This window comes from Zootermopsis nevadensis, unplaced genomic scaffold (genome assembly GCF_977971745.1).
Source record: "Zootermopsis nevadensis isolate Lab colony 2312 unplaced genomic scaffold, Znev_1.0 Znev_ptg000010l, whole genome shotgun sequence".
Lineage (NCBI taxonomy): Eukaryota > Metazoa > Arthropoda > Insecta > Blattodea > Termopsidae > Zootermopsis > Zootermopsis nevadensis.
In genome coordinates, this window is record NW_028259142.1 from 2,689,480 (window position 1) to 2,702,306 (window position 12,827).

The 12,827-nt window shown below is 42.9% G+C and overlaps 1 protein-coding gene across 3 annotated transcripts in view; it reads left to right on the forward strand.

Annotated features, from left to right (window-relative positions):
• Positions 1–12,827, forward strand: part of LOC110829550 (diacylglycerol kinase eta) — a 65,298-nt gene that overhangs the window by 12,044 nt on the left and 40,427 nt on the right. The window contains exon 1 of one of the 3 annotated variants that reach the window (XM_087346220.1): positions 2,559–3,659. The exons of the other annotated variants lie outside the window; for them this stretch is intronic. The gene's annotated coding sequence lies outside the window, so the exon portion shown is untranslated. Of the gene's footprint in view, positions 1–2,558; positions 3,660–12,827 lie in introns of those variants that run through there. 3 annotated transcript variants of the gene reach the window in all.

Sequence of the window (12,827 nt, forward strand, 5' to 3'; positions counted from 1 at the left end):
GAGCTTACATTTCTTATAGATATTATGGTACATAACAGATAAGGCGAAAGGAAATTAGATTTTGAAGTGGGCCTTGGTTACCAGGAACTGATGAAACGTAAGTTAGTTCGCAGGATTTGATGATCTCACGGCGGTGAGTACGAAGATGGCTGTCTTCTGGGTTGTGGCGACGTGTAGTCTCATTGACGTTCACGTCCAGCGTTTTTGGCCGCTGAACTTTTGTGAATTGGAACCTCGGAGCGAGTCACTTATCAGAAGTTTGCTGGAATGGATGGCACGTTATGTAACACAGGAAAGTCGATTTCACTACACTTCACATAACGAGAAAATTAGCACTGCGGAGAGTATTAGATAATTTTATCTCCTTCACAACTCTTCGGTCCTCTTCCAATTCTTCCACTCCTCACAAACATTCGCTTTCTGACATCACTCGATTCATCACTACCGCTGTTACCGTCCACTCCATTATCTTCAATTATAATACGTTCAATAGCGTCTTAGATTATGCCTTCTTGCTCGTAATAAATATATTCTGGTTTCTCCACATGCTGACATATATTATCCAATTCCTCTAGCCTAATTTCTTCGAATCTCTGGCGACACAGATGCTCGACGTCCGTAATTTAAAATGTCGTGTTCTTCCTTGCAACCCATTGTTTTGCATCTGCCCAAATAAGTTTAATGGCCTTTAAATCGGGATGGTAGGGCGGAAGTCTCAGCACGGGACGTTCTTTGTCTACTAAAATCTGATCAATTAAATAATATTTGTGCTTTGACTTATTTAATTCGTTTAAATCGTACAGTTGAGCATTCAATACTTTGCCACAAAGCGTGATATTTATTTCCAATAGCCAGGCTTTCATTTCGTCCTTCTTTGATTAAGACGTCGTTAGTTCTGTGTTACGAGGCGTTATTAATTACCTGGAAGGAGCTTTCAACGAACAGGTGTCATGTTGTTAACACAGCACACTCCCTACAAGGTCAGCGGCCATAATCTGTGGATCCAGTTCTACAGACGTGCTTACTGGCCCCGATGATGGAGGCAGCAAGGACCTCTGAAACGTCGGTAAACTTGTACCAGATTACACATCGCACCAAACCAGAAGACAACCATTTCTTTAATGAAGATGTCTGAGTAAGACTCATCGCCTTGATGATGGAGGCAGCAAGGACCTCTGAAACGTCGGTAAACTTGTACCAGATTACACATCGCACCAAACCAGAAGACAACCATTTCTTTAATGAAGATGTCTGAGTAAGACTCATCGCCTTGATGATGGAGGCAGCAAGGACCTCTGAAACGTCGGTAAACTTCTTCCGGACTACACGGCGCTACAACCCAGAAGACGGCCATCTTTAAAACTTTTCAAGCGTTGCCTGTTATTTTGTTGTGAGACGTAGAATTCTCCACCAGCAAGGAATGTTCTGTTCATAGTTTATGCAACACGCCAGTCGAATAACGTGGTATTTTATAAATAAAATTAAATATCTTGCGGCCTCTAACAATCAAATAAAACCCGCCGTTAACAGTTCAGGGAAGAGTAATCTTATATCTTTGCGCGCACAAAGAACGGCAGTGAAAGCAAGAGTATTCACTTTTGTTCGTGACTGTACTCCGTTTCATCCCCTCTCCAGGCTTTCAATTTGGCGTCAGCTATACGGGACAGGGTCTCTAAAAATGAGCGTCTCAGACTTTGTGTTTGTCATGCGAAGTAATTAACCAACTCCGTGGAGCAAAGTCCTTCAGGAACGAAGTGTCCGAGAGGAATGCAGTAGGCAGGATTACGTACGTGTTCCAGAGGTTCTGATATCTGCCACAGTTATAGAGAGCATGTGCGAGATGCTTCTGGCTTCTAAATAAGGAGCACGAGGGCAAAGCTGGAGGGAACGAGTCCCGTAAAGGTATTTATATGTACCCACCTGTTACGTAATCCCTCACTGGAGTGCATCGAGCCCCCCCCCCCCCCCCCGGGCTGCCTTTACCTGTCCCATGCGCGCGCATATAAGGGTCATCCGATCGAATTCCAGTCGGGTCACATTTTTCTGTTGCATTATTACTATTATTAAAGGACAAATACGTAGCTTACGTGTAGATTATGACAGACGTTTACGTAAGTAAGTTATTCTTACCAAAAAAGGCATAGAAACTCACAAATATTTTCTTGCTACCTGTTTCGCCATTTCACTGAGCTGATGCCTTCATCTCCCTTTGTATGTACCATCGGCACCTGACCTTTAATATACAGGGTGTCCCACGAAACTTGTAACCCGTTCTACTGCCAAGCGACGGCTGTGTGTCTGAGTTTGTAGTTTGTTCGAGGATGTTCCGGACTGTTGTCCTGGCGGGTTATATACTAAGTGGGACACTTTATGTTGGAAGCACTTATAGGCTCCGAAACGTCGGTAAACTTCTACCAGGCTACACCGCGCTACAACCCAGAAGACAGCAATTTTAGAGCTCACTGCGACAAATACGTAGCTTACGTGTAGATTATGACAGACGTTTACGTAAGTAAGTTATTCTTACCAAAAAAGGCATAGAAACTCACAAATATTTTCTTGCTACCTGTTTCGCCATTTCACTGAGCTGATGCCTTCATCTCCCTTTGTATGTACCATCGGCACCTGACCTTTAATATACAGGGTGTCCCACGAAACTTGTAACCCGTTCTACTGCCAAGCGACGGCTGTGTGTCTGAGTTTGTAGTTTGTTCGAGGATGTTCCGGACTGTTGTCCTGGCGGGTTATATACTAAGTGGGACACTTTATGTTGGAAGCACTTATAGGCTCCGAAACGTCGGTAAACTTCTACCAGGCTACACCGCGCTACAACCCAGAAGACAGCAATTTTAGAGCTCACTGCCTTGAGAACCTAAGATCTTACTTGATATTACTAATTTTACACGAAGTTTTGTAAAAAAAAATGTGTGCAATTCTGTAGTTGAAACATACGGGAATACGGACACGAACACACTTGTGGCATGCACACCGGAAGCCGACGGAAAATAGATCACAATTAAAATTTTAATTTTATAAAAATTATAACATTGACAATGTAGATTAAAATGTATTGTATAGCATACCTTTTGCAGTGTATGAGACGAAATTTTTGAAGAAAAAGTTGCTTAACGTAATGTCTCGATGAATTCACGTTGAATTTCAACGGACACTTTGCTTGTGACAGTACAGATTCAGAACTGTTAGTGAAGGTGTAGGTATATAGACAACATGTAGGTAAAACTCCACTCATTCACGGCTTCGCACAATAGAATAATGAGTGATAGATTTGTAGAAACTTGTAATGTACTGCCAGTTTGTAAGCGAGCTGCCATTCAAGAAGACTTATTCAGTCGTACCCCACGTGGACTGACCTGGAATCGATCCCAGGTTCTGACCACGCCCTCCTCATCAAAAAGTCTGGGTGGGCCAAGGTTTTGCAATGCTTATATAAAATTATGAAGGTGGGGCGCAGGGTTATGATAGCACGCGCATGCGCGAGGAATTGATTACAACCCCTTCGCTGGGGGAGGAACTTTACACTGCAGCTCGATCGTCGCTTTCGTCTGGATCACCGTAAGAGGGGCTCCGACTTCTTATCCTGTGTCCTGGGCACCCCGAGGTCCTGCTGACCATGTGCACTGCTCACCTGACGGACGCGCGTGAGTACCCTCGAGCCAGAACCCAGTCTGTGACGAAAGTTGCGTTGCTTCTTACTACGAAACTAACCCCCAGGAACTGTTGTTCAGCTGATTAACCCTCTGAAGCCCGAAGCTCGTCTAAATATTTAAGAATCCAGTCCGTACCGCGAAGAAAACACCACACTTCACCGTTAAAATAATCAGTTGGTTGACGCTGGTTTTAGAAATAATTGCTGTTTACGCTGAGAATTTTACACAGCCCTTAAATAAAAATTGAAGCGTTAATGAGTGTTAAAGCAGATATTTACCAATTAGATTAAAGACTTAATCGCTAGGATGGCACCGTCTACCCGCAACAGTATTTTATTATTCTTGTTGCAGAATGTCCCAAGTAACTCGGAACCACTAGCATGCGACGTTTGTGATCTGCATTCTGGCTTGACTTAAAATAATCTTCGTGGCTCGTGAATATGAGGAATTTGAAAGGCGCTGAATTACATGAACGGAGTGTTAAAATCTAGTTACAGATAATGTCACTTTGATCTTCGGGGTTGAGGCGTTCGGCATTACAACTGAAATAGTTCATAGTTACTCGATGACGAGAAGTGACGTCGCCCGTAGTTCGCATCACGTGTGACGCTGTTAGTGATTGGTGCGTTATGTGCAAAGTAGCCTAGTGTAAGACTCGTCAGAGTTGACGGGAACGAACTTTTTCTTGTTGAACAGTGGTACAGTTCATTGTGGCATTATCTCTGAATGTCACATTGAAATGACAACACACACACACACAAAAGTTTTTCGTAGAGTAAAGTAATTATGAAAACATCTTTGTGACGTATGAAACCAAATTCCTGCCAAACGCAGACTCCGCCAGACCCCACCGTAGGTGCCACAGTAGCATCGTGTGTATTTCTTGCTACCAGAGTCTCCACCTTCAGAACTTAATTTAAGTTTCTTCCGCATCTAACGGCGTACTTTTAAAGTCGAGGATGAACATTTTATTAGATGTGGGTATACGTAGAAATTTGTTTGAAGTAGGTACAAAGTATAGCCACGGTGGTCTAGCGGTTAGAACGCTGGCCTTGTAATCCTGGGGTCTCGGGTTCGATTCCCGGCGGTGCCCGAATTTATAACTTGTGTTGGGCAAGGCCGTGGTCTAGGCAACACGGAGTTTTCCTCCGTGGCATCCCAACAATTACTCCATTCACACTCACACAGAAGAAGGCAATGGCAAACCACTTCTGGATCATCTGCCAAGAACGTATATGAACAGGTCCCAGTCCGAGAAAAGGATGGAAGGATCCTGTTCATATGGACCTGTCGTCAGACAGAACACTAAATAATAATAAGATGAGGTGGTCTAGCGGTTAGAACGCTGGCCTTGTAATCCTGGGGTCTCGGGTTCGATTCCCGGCGGTGCCCGAATTTATAACTTGTGTTGGGCAAGGCCGTGGTGTAGGCAACACGGAGTTTTCCTCCGTGGCATCCCAACAATTACTCCATTCACACACAGAAGAAGGCAATGGCAAACCACTTCTGGGTCATCTGCCAAGAACGTATATGAACAGGTCCCAGTCCGAGAAAAGGATGGAAGGATCCCGTTCATATGGACCTGTCGTCAGACAGAACACTAAATAAATGTAATATGTACAAAGTATATCTGCATTTACTTTTTGCATTGCTGGAACTGCGTCTGTAGGACCCCCCCCCCCCCGTAACCTCATTGATTTCACCTCGCTGACCTGGTGACCTCAGCATTTTCTTTACAAGCGTTTGATGTTCCGCCCTCACATATAAATTATTTTATGAAATGCCTGACTCACCCCATGAAGCACATCTGCTTCACAATTTAATAATCGTTCAGCTAATTAGATTCAAAGTCTAATATGGAGCTGGAAGGTTAATTAATTTGTTCACAAGAGTTGGATTTTATCATAAGCCAGGTTAATGAAGTCTACACCTCTCATCCCATTATTCTGATATACGTTTTAATATTATCTTCGCTGCGCTTAGATCTCTTTAATGGCCTCGTACTGTTCTACGATTAAAATCTGTTGTGTGTTTGTTATCCGTTTCCGCGTTCTGCCCGTCTCGTCCTCATTCATTTGATCTCCGCGATGGTATTTGATAAAACGTAAAAATTGTGAACCTCTTCTGATGTAATTTTCTCCATCTTGTTAGGCTCTCCGCCTTAGATCCTTATTTTCTGCTGAGCGGAGTTGTCAGACAGCCGTAAGTGAAAGACGACTTTCCTCTTCATGTGGACCAGCTGATGGAATGCTTGTTTGATGTTTACGTGTGTGGGCGTACTAATACGCGGATGCGACAGTGTGTGTGTGTGAGAGAGAGCTTTTCGTATTTCCTGTAGAATGCGGCTGTTCGCTTGAAATGCGTCTCACTGGCGGGTCATTGAAACATAGCAATAACACGAAAACATTTTCCGTAAACACTCGTCTCTGTTCTGCAGTTCGTTTACTCCGGCTGCCCTGACGTCATTAGATGCAGCGTTTCCATTCGATCCCAGGACTCTTCGAATACGACCTTAATTTCGAACGAGAAAGGCGAGGCGATGTGTTGTCTCGGCGTTTAAAGCACTTCACGTAAGGAAGACGTGTGGGATAGTGGAAGTATTGCTTCACACATCCTTAACCTGGGATGTGAGTGCTTAGCTTAACGCTCCGTCAGCTTTATTCCGGAGAAAGATACCTCGGTATTACTTAGTAGATGTGTCCCAAACTCGGTCTTCACACGGTGTACAATAAAAACGCCTCTGCCCGCTTCCGGGAACAAACCGTGTCGTTTACCACGTAGTCTGTTCACTGTTTCCGGTACTTCGAGGAACGTAGATCTACGTTTTGCCCACACAGAGGATTTATGTGTTCGGTCCGGTTCTTTGAATGAACAGCGATTATTTCTTTTAAGACTTCTGACCAACTAATCGTAGTCATGGAGACGAGTTGTTTGTTTTTTGAGGTACGAAGTAGGTTTTTAGATATTATTTGGATGAAGACTTGAGATTCTCACAGCGGTGAGTATGAAGATATCCGTCTTCTGGGTTGTTGCGCTGTGGAGTCTGGTCGATGTTAACCAACGTTTCGGAGGTCATACTGCCTCCGTCATCAGAGTATGACGATCTGTGTCTTCTGGGTTGTTGCGCTGTGTAGTCTGGTCGATGTTAACCAACGTTTCGGAGGTCATACTGCCTCCGTCATCAGGGCGATGAATATGAAGATTTCTGTCTTCTGGGTTGTTGCGCTGTGTAGTCTGGTCGATGTTAACCAACTTTTCAGAAGTCATACTGCCTCCATCATCAGGGCGATGAGTATGAAGATTTCTGTCTTCTGGGTTATTGCGCTGTGTAGTCTGGTCGATGTTAACCAACGTTTCAGAAGTCATACTGCCTCCATCATCAGGGCGATGAGTATGAAGATTTCCGTCTTCTGGGTTATTGCGCTGTGTAGTCTGGTCGATGTTAACCAACGTTTCGGAGGTCATACTGCCTCCATCATCAGGGCGATGAATATGAAGATTTCTGTCTTCTGGGTTGTTGCGCTGTGTAGTCTGGTCGATGTTAACCAACTTTTCAGAAGTCATACTGCCTCCATCATCAGGGCGATGAGTATGAAGATTTCTGTCTTCTGGGTTATTGCGCTGTGTAGTCTGGTCGATGTTAACCAACGTTTCAGAAGTCATACTGCCTCCATCATCAGGGCGATGAGTATGAAGATTTCTGTCTTCTGGGTTATTGCGCTGTGTAGTCTGGTCGATGTTAACCAACTTTTCAGAAGTCATACTGCCTCCATCATCAGGGCGATGAGTATGAAGATTTCCGTCTTCTGGGTTATTGCGCTGTGTAGTCTGGTCGATGTTAACCAACGTTTCGGAGGTCATACTGCCTCCATCATCAGGGCGATGAATATGAAGATTTCTGTCTTCTGGGTTGTTGCGCTGTGTAGTCTGGTCGATGTTAACCAACTTTTCAGAAGTCATACTGCCTCCATCATCAGGGCGATGAGTATGAAGATTTCTGTCTTCTGGGTTATTGCGCTGTGTAGTCTGGTCGATGTTAACCAACGTTTCAGAAGTCATACTGCCTCCATCATCAGGGCGATGAGTATGAAGATTTCTGTCTTCTGGGTTATTGCGCTGTGTAGTCTGGTCGATGTTAACCAACTTTTCAGAAGTCATACTGCCTCCATCATCAGGGCGATGAGTATGAAGATTTCCGTCTTCTGGGTTATTGCGCTGTGTAGTCTGGTCGATGTTAACCAACGTTTCGGAGGTCATACTGCCTCCGTCATCAGAGTATGACGATCTCTGTCTTCTGGGTTGTTGCGCTGTGTAGTCTGGTCGATGTTAACCAATGTTTCGGAGGTCATACTGCCTCCGTCATCAGAGTATGACGATCTCTGTCTTCTGGGTTGTTGCGCTGTGTAGTCTGGTCGATGTTAACCAACGTTTCAGAGGTCATACTGCCTCCGTCATCAGGGCGATGAGTAGGAAGATTTCCGTCTTCTGGGTTGTTGCGCTGTGTAGTCTGGTAGATGTTAACCAACGTTTCAGACGTCATACTGCCTCCGTCATCGCCCTGATGACGGAGGCAGTATGACCTCTGAAACGTTGGTTAACATCGACCAGACTACACAGCGCAACAACCCTGAAGACGGATATCTTCTTATTTGGATGAACTTTGGGGTTCGAAGGGCTGGCGCTAGAGTAGAAAACTTCGTATTCTGGGTTACGAGAGTACGTATGAATGGCTAATCGCGTCATAAACACAGCGTATAGATTATTGGGAAAAGACTCCACTCATTCGTGACCTCGGCATTATATGACGGATGTCAGATCGCTAATATTAGAGTCGATCTGTGGCCTTTTACGTTCTTGCAGAAGATGTTATACCACTGACGTTAACGTTGTATCACCGAGGTCTACGAAAATCGAAAGGTCTAAAGGTCTAGAACAGACGTTCCCAAAGTGTGGGGCGCGGACCCCTGGGGGGGGGGGTTGGTTCTCTAGGGGGTCGTGTTGTTTGTATGAAAAACTTTTTAACGAAATATGGAGAAACATTTTTAACATCCTTCAGCAGTAGCAGCAGCCATCAAAACAAAGTATCGTTCTACGATGAACCTGGAAAACGACCTTAGAGCGGTCATTTCAAAACATCCATCCCACTAATCCATGTATGAAGCGTATATTTTATTACAGTTTTTTTTATTAAAATTAAATGTATTGAATAATATATGCTAAATTATAAAATAAATGTGTACTAATAGCTAAATTTTATGTGAAATCTGTTTGTTTGTACTTGTTCTGGAAGGGGGGGCGTGAAATTTATTAAATGTTTTAAGGGGGGCGCAAGGTATAAAAGTTTGGAAACCTCTGGTCTAGAATGTAGGACGTAGTCCGGAGGTTGGGGACTAGCTGTATCGATTGGTCCGAACAGAGTAGGTTTTTACCTGAGGACGGAGAGAGATATATCAGTCTCTGAAACGTCGTATTTTGGGGGGATGGGGGGGGGTAAAATTCGAGACGGTGGATGAAGTGTAGGTATTTCTTTGTTTTTTATTTTATTCAGAGTTATAAATCAGTAGTATTTGACGAATAGTTGTCTTTACTCACTCTTTCTACATTTTGTTTGCTGTAAACTTTGTTTGTTGTTGAGTAATTACACTTAGTCTTCTTTCATTATGTCAAAAAAGAATAAAAGAAAACTTGTCTGTTCAAAAGAAAATGAGAAAACTGTACTGTCTGCTGCAGACTTGAAAATTAATTAACGTTATTGTGTGCTCTGGACGTGATAACATATCGGTTTATGAGTAAGACTTTCTTTCGTTTTACATTGGGCATTTAGCCTCCGTGCCGTACCTCAGTGATTGCAAAGTTGATGCTGACGGTAATAGACCTGAGGATATTGGCTTTCAGATCCGTGGCAAACGAATCAGGAGACAACATTTAATTAGGTTACGCTTTTATGAGATTTGAGGTTCTCACGGTAGTGAGATTGTGGCGCCGCTAGGACCCTGAACATGGAGGCAGTAATGTCCTTCGAAACGTTGGTCACACGGCGTCACAGTTCAGAAGACCGACGTGGACAAGTGACGTTTATCCGCCTCGCTTTTTGAAATGTTTGCAGATGCATCGGAAGTACTTTACGTTCGTAGTAGGCTTGGGTAAAAGCTGTTTTGTGACGTCATTGGCAGTCTTAAAACGGGGTGGGGTTGAGAGGCGGCTACAGGATTTTCAAATAATCCGTGGTAAACCATCACCAAGTCGTTTGACCTGTTTACGGATGAAGATGTCTGATTAAAGCAGCAGCATATCTTTCTACCCAATATTTTTACTGCTTGTAATCAGTAAACTTGAGTTTTCTTTTTCTCAGGCAGTGTTTTGCTTGTCGAACCTCAGGTTGCACCGAGAATATTTGGTCTCTGTGGAAGTCAATTAAAATTAACGTACTTAATTAGGCCTGCTATGAGAATATCGAATAAGCAGCTCCATACGCCGTCAAGCAGTCTTTAGCTCTCTCTCGTTTGTTTATAATTGTTTAATTTTAACCGTCTAATCACAATAAAATATTTTATTAAATATTAAAATATTATTACACAATTAACATTTAATATTTAAAATATATTAAAATATATATTAAAATGATGCTCTTTTATCGAAATGTTCGATTTACAATTAGAGCATCATCTTTTTTTTCACGACAAGTTTCGGTTTTCAATTAACCATCTTCAGGTGTAGAATCGATATAAATTCAAATGTAATATTCTAAATGAAATCCTTCGTCAGATGTCCATTAAATATCGGAAAGTTATCCTCTTCTAGATCAATTGTACTTTGTTATCACATTCAATGTTGTTTCGTAAATGTATGTGATCTTGCGTGGGTGAAATGTTTGTAGTGTTTTTTTTATAATCGCTCTGTAAATTAAATAATAATGTTATAATGATTAAATGAATATTATTATTATTTAGTGTTCTGTCTGACGACAGATCCATATGAACAGGATCCTTCCATCCTTTTCTCGGACTGGGACCTGTTCATATACGTTCTTGGCAGATGATCCAGAAGTGGTTTGCCATTTCCTTCTTCTGTGTGTGAATGGAGTAATTGTTGGGATGCCACGGAGGAAAACTCCGTGTTGCCTAGACCACGGCCTTGCCCAACACAAGTTATAAATTCGGGCATTAGAGATAGAAAACAAAATAATATATTGAGAAATTTTAATTTAATTTAAAAACATACCAGATAGTTTGTAAAATAAATCTTGGGGTAAGGATCGCGATGATGTTGATTTCCGTGCCCCGATTTGAGGACCTCGAGTTTGAGGTCGAGTGGATCTCGAAACAAGTGAACACGGGAAGCGTTGCTTAGCGACAAGTGGAGACCCCTATCCCTCCATTGTCAGAGTTTTCTTCAGAGAGACCACTTTAGATATTCTTTTCGCAGCTTTGTTAAGCGCTCCTTTCCGATACCTACAAAAGAAGTGCATACACTCATAATAGTGATGTTACATTTTAGATGTTACCACTCATTGACTGATTCTTTATTTCAGTCAACTGGTATACCGTGACATCTGATTCAAATACGTGTCTACGTAATTTAAGAATCACTTCATAAATTGTGGTGAAAATATTGGAATAATTTGCGGATTTACAACGTTTGTGGTGCGCGGTGGTAATTTTGTTGTGAGTCTTCACACTTAAATATAACCTACACGGAAGTCTCGAGCAAATATAAGAACGTCATGATTAAAGTGACATATTAACGACATTCCGTTTCAGAAGAACGCCTAGCTCACCTGTTGATTTACAGCTACACAGAATGGCAGTAAAACACGTTGAGAAGTTAACTTCACCACTACAAGGTAGAAGCACTGAACAGTCTCTTTAGAGAATAACAGGAACATTGTTTATATGATGCTTATTTATTATTAGTGTTCTGTCTGACGACTGGTCCATATGAACAGGATCCTTCCATCCTTTTCTCGGACTGGGACCTGTTCATATACGTTCTTGGCAGATGATCCAGAAGTGGTTTGCCATTGCCTTCTTCTGTGTGTGAATGGAGTAATTGTTGGGATGCCACGGAGGAAAACTCCGTGTTGCCTAGACCACGGCCTTGCCCAACACAAGTTATAAATTCGGGCACCGCCGGGAATCGAACCCGGTACCCCAGGATTACAAGGCCAGCGTTCTAACCGCTAGACTACCTCATATTATTATTATTTAGTGTTCTGTCTGACGACAGGTCCATATGAACAGGATCCTTCCATCCTTTTCTCGGACTGGGACCTGTTCATATACGTTCTTGGCAGATGATCCAGAAGTGGTTTGCCATTGCCTTCTTCTGTGTGTGAATGGAGTAATTGTTGGGATGCCACGGAGGAAAACTCCGTGTTGCCTAGACCACGGCCTTGGCCAACACAAGTTATAAATTCGGGCACCGCCGATATGATGCTATATCATCTTAAATGTCCACATTTACTCGTATGTAACATTAATGCTTATCACCCATCGTATTCTGTGCTATGATAGTAGCCTACTAGGAGAGGGTTATGCGTAATTTTATACATTTCCCGTATCAGTTTATCACAGCATCTCAGAATCTTCAGACAGCATGAAATCTTTAAAAAAAAAGTCGAGATGGCCGGTCACAGGACCTTCCGATTGCGCCCAGAGAGGAGGTACTTCTCTTCGGACGTACAGGAAAACGCTCAGATGACGTTACGAGGGCGGCCGGAGATTTCCATTGTTATTTTCCTGAGATGTGGAAGGGACCGGAAACGAATACGGGGGTTGAGGGTGGAAGGAGATAAAAGTACGAAAGGGACAAAGAAGAGTGTAAGGGACTATAATGGCGGCGGGTGTAGGGAAAGGTAAACATCTCTGCTTAAGTCTCTTTGATGGATGTGCGAAAACACCAGTTCCTGCAGCGCTGGGATTTGGATTTGTGTTCTATCCCCTTGACTCAGTTGCAGGCATAAACGCTAATCGATAGATTTTCGTGATCCCATCGCTATCTTGAATATTTTAACCCCGTCTCTTTGTCGGTGATACTGTTGTTGAGTAAATCGAGTTCTCGAAGTTTTGAGTACGAGTTGGTGCCTGTATTTTTATTATTTAGTGTTCTGTCTGACGACAGGTCCATATGAACAGGATCCTTCCATCCTTTTCTCGGACT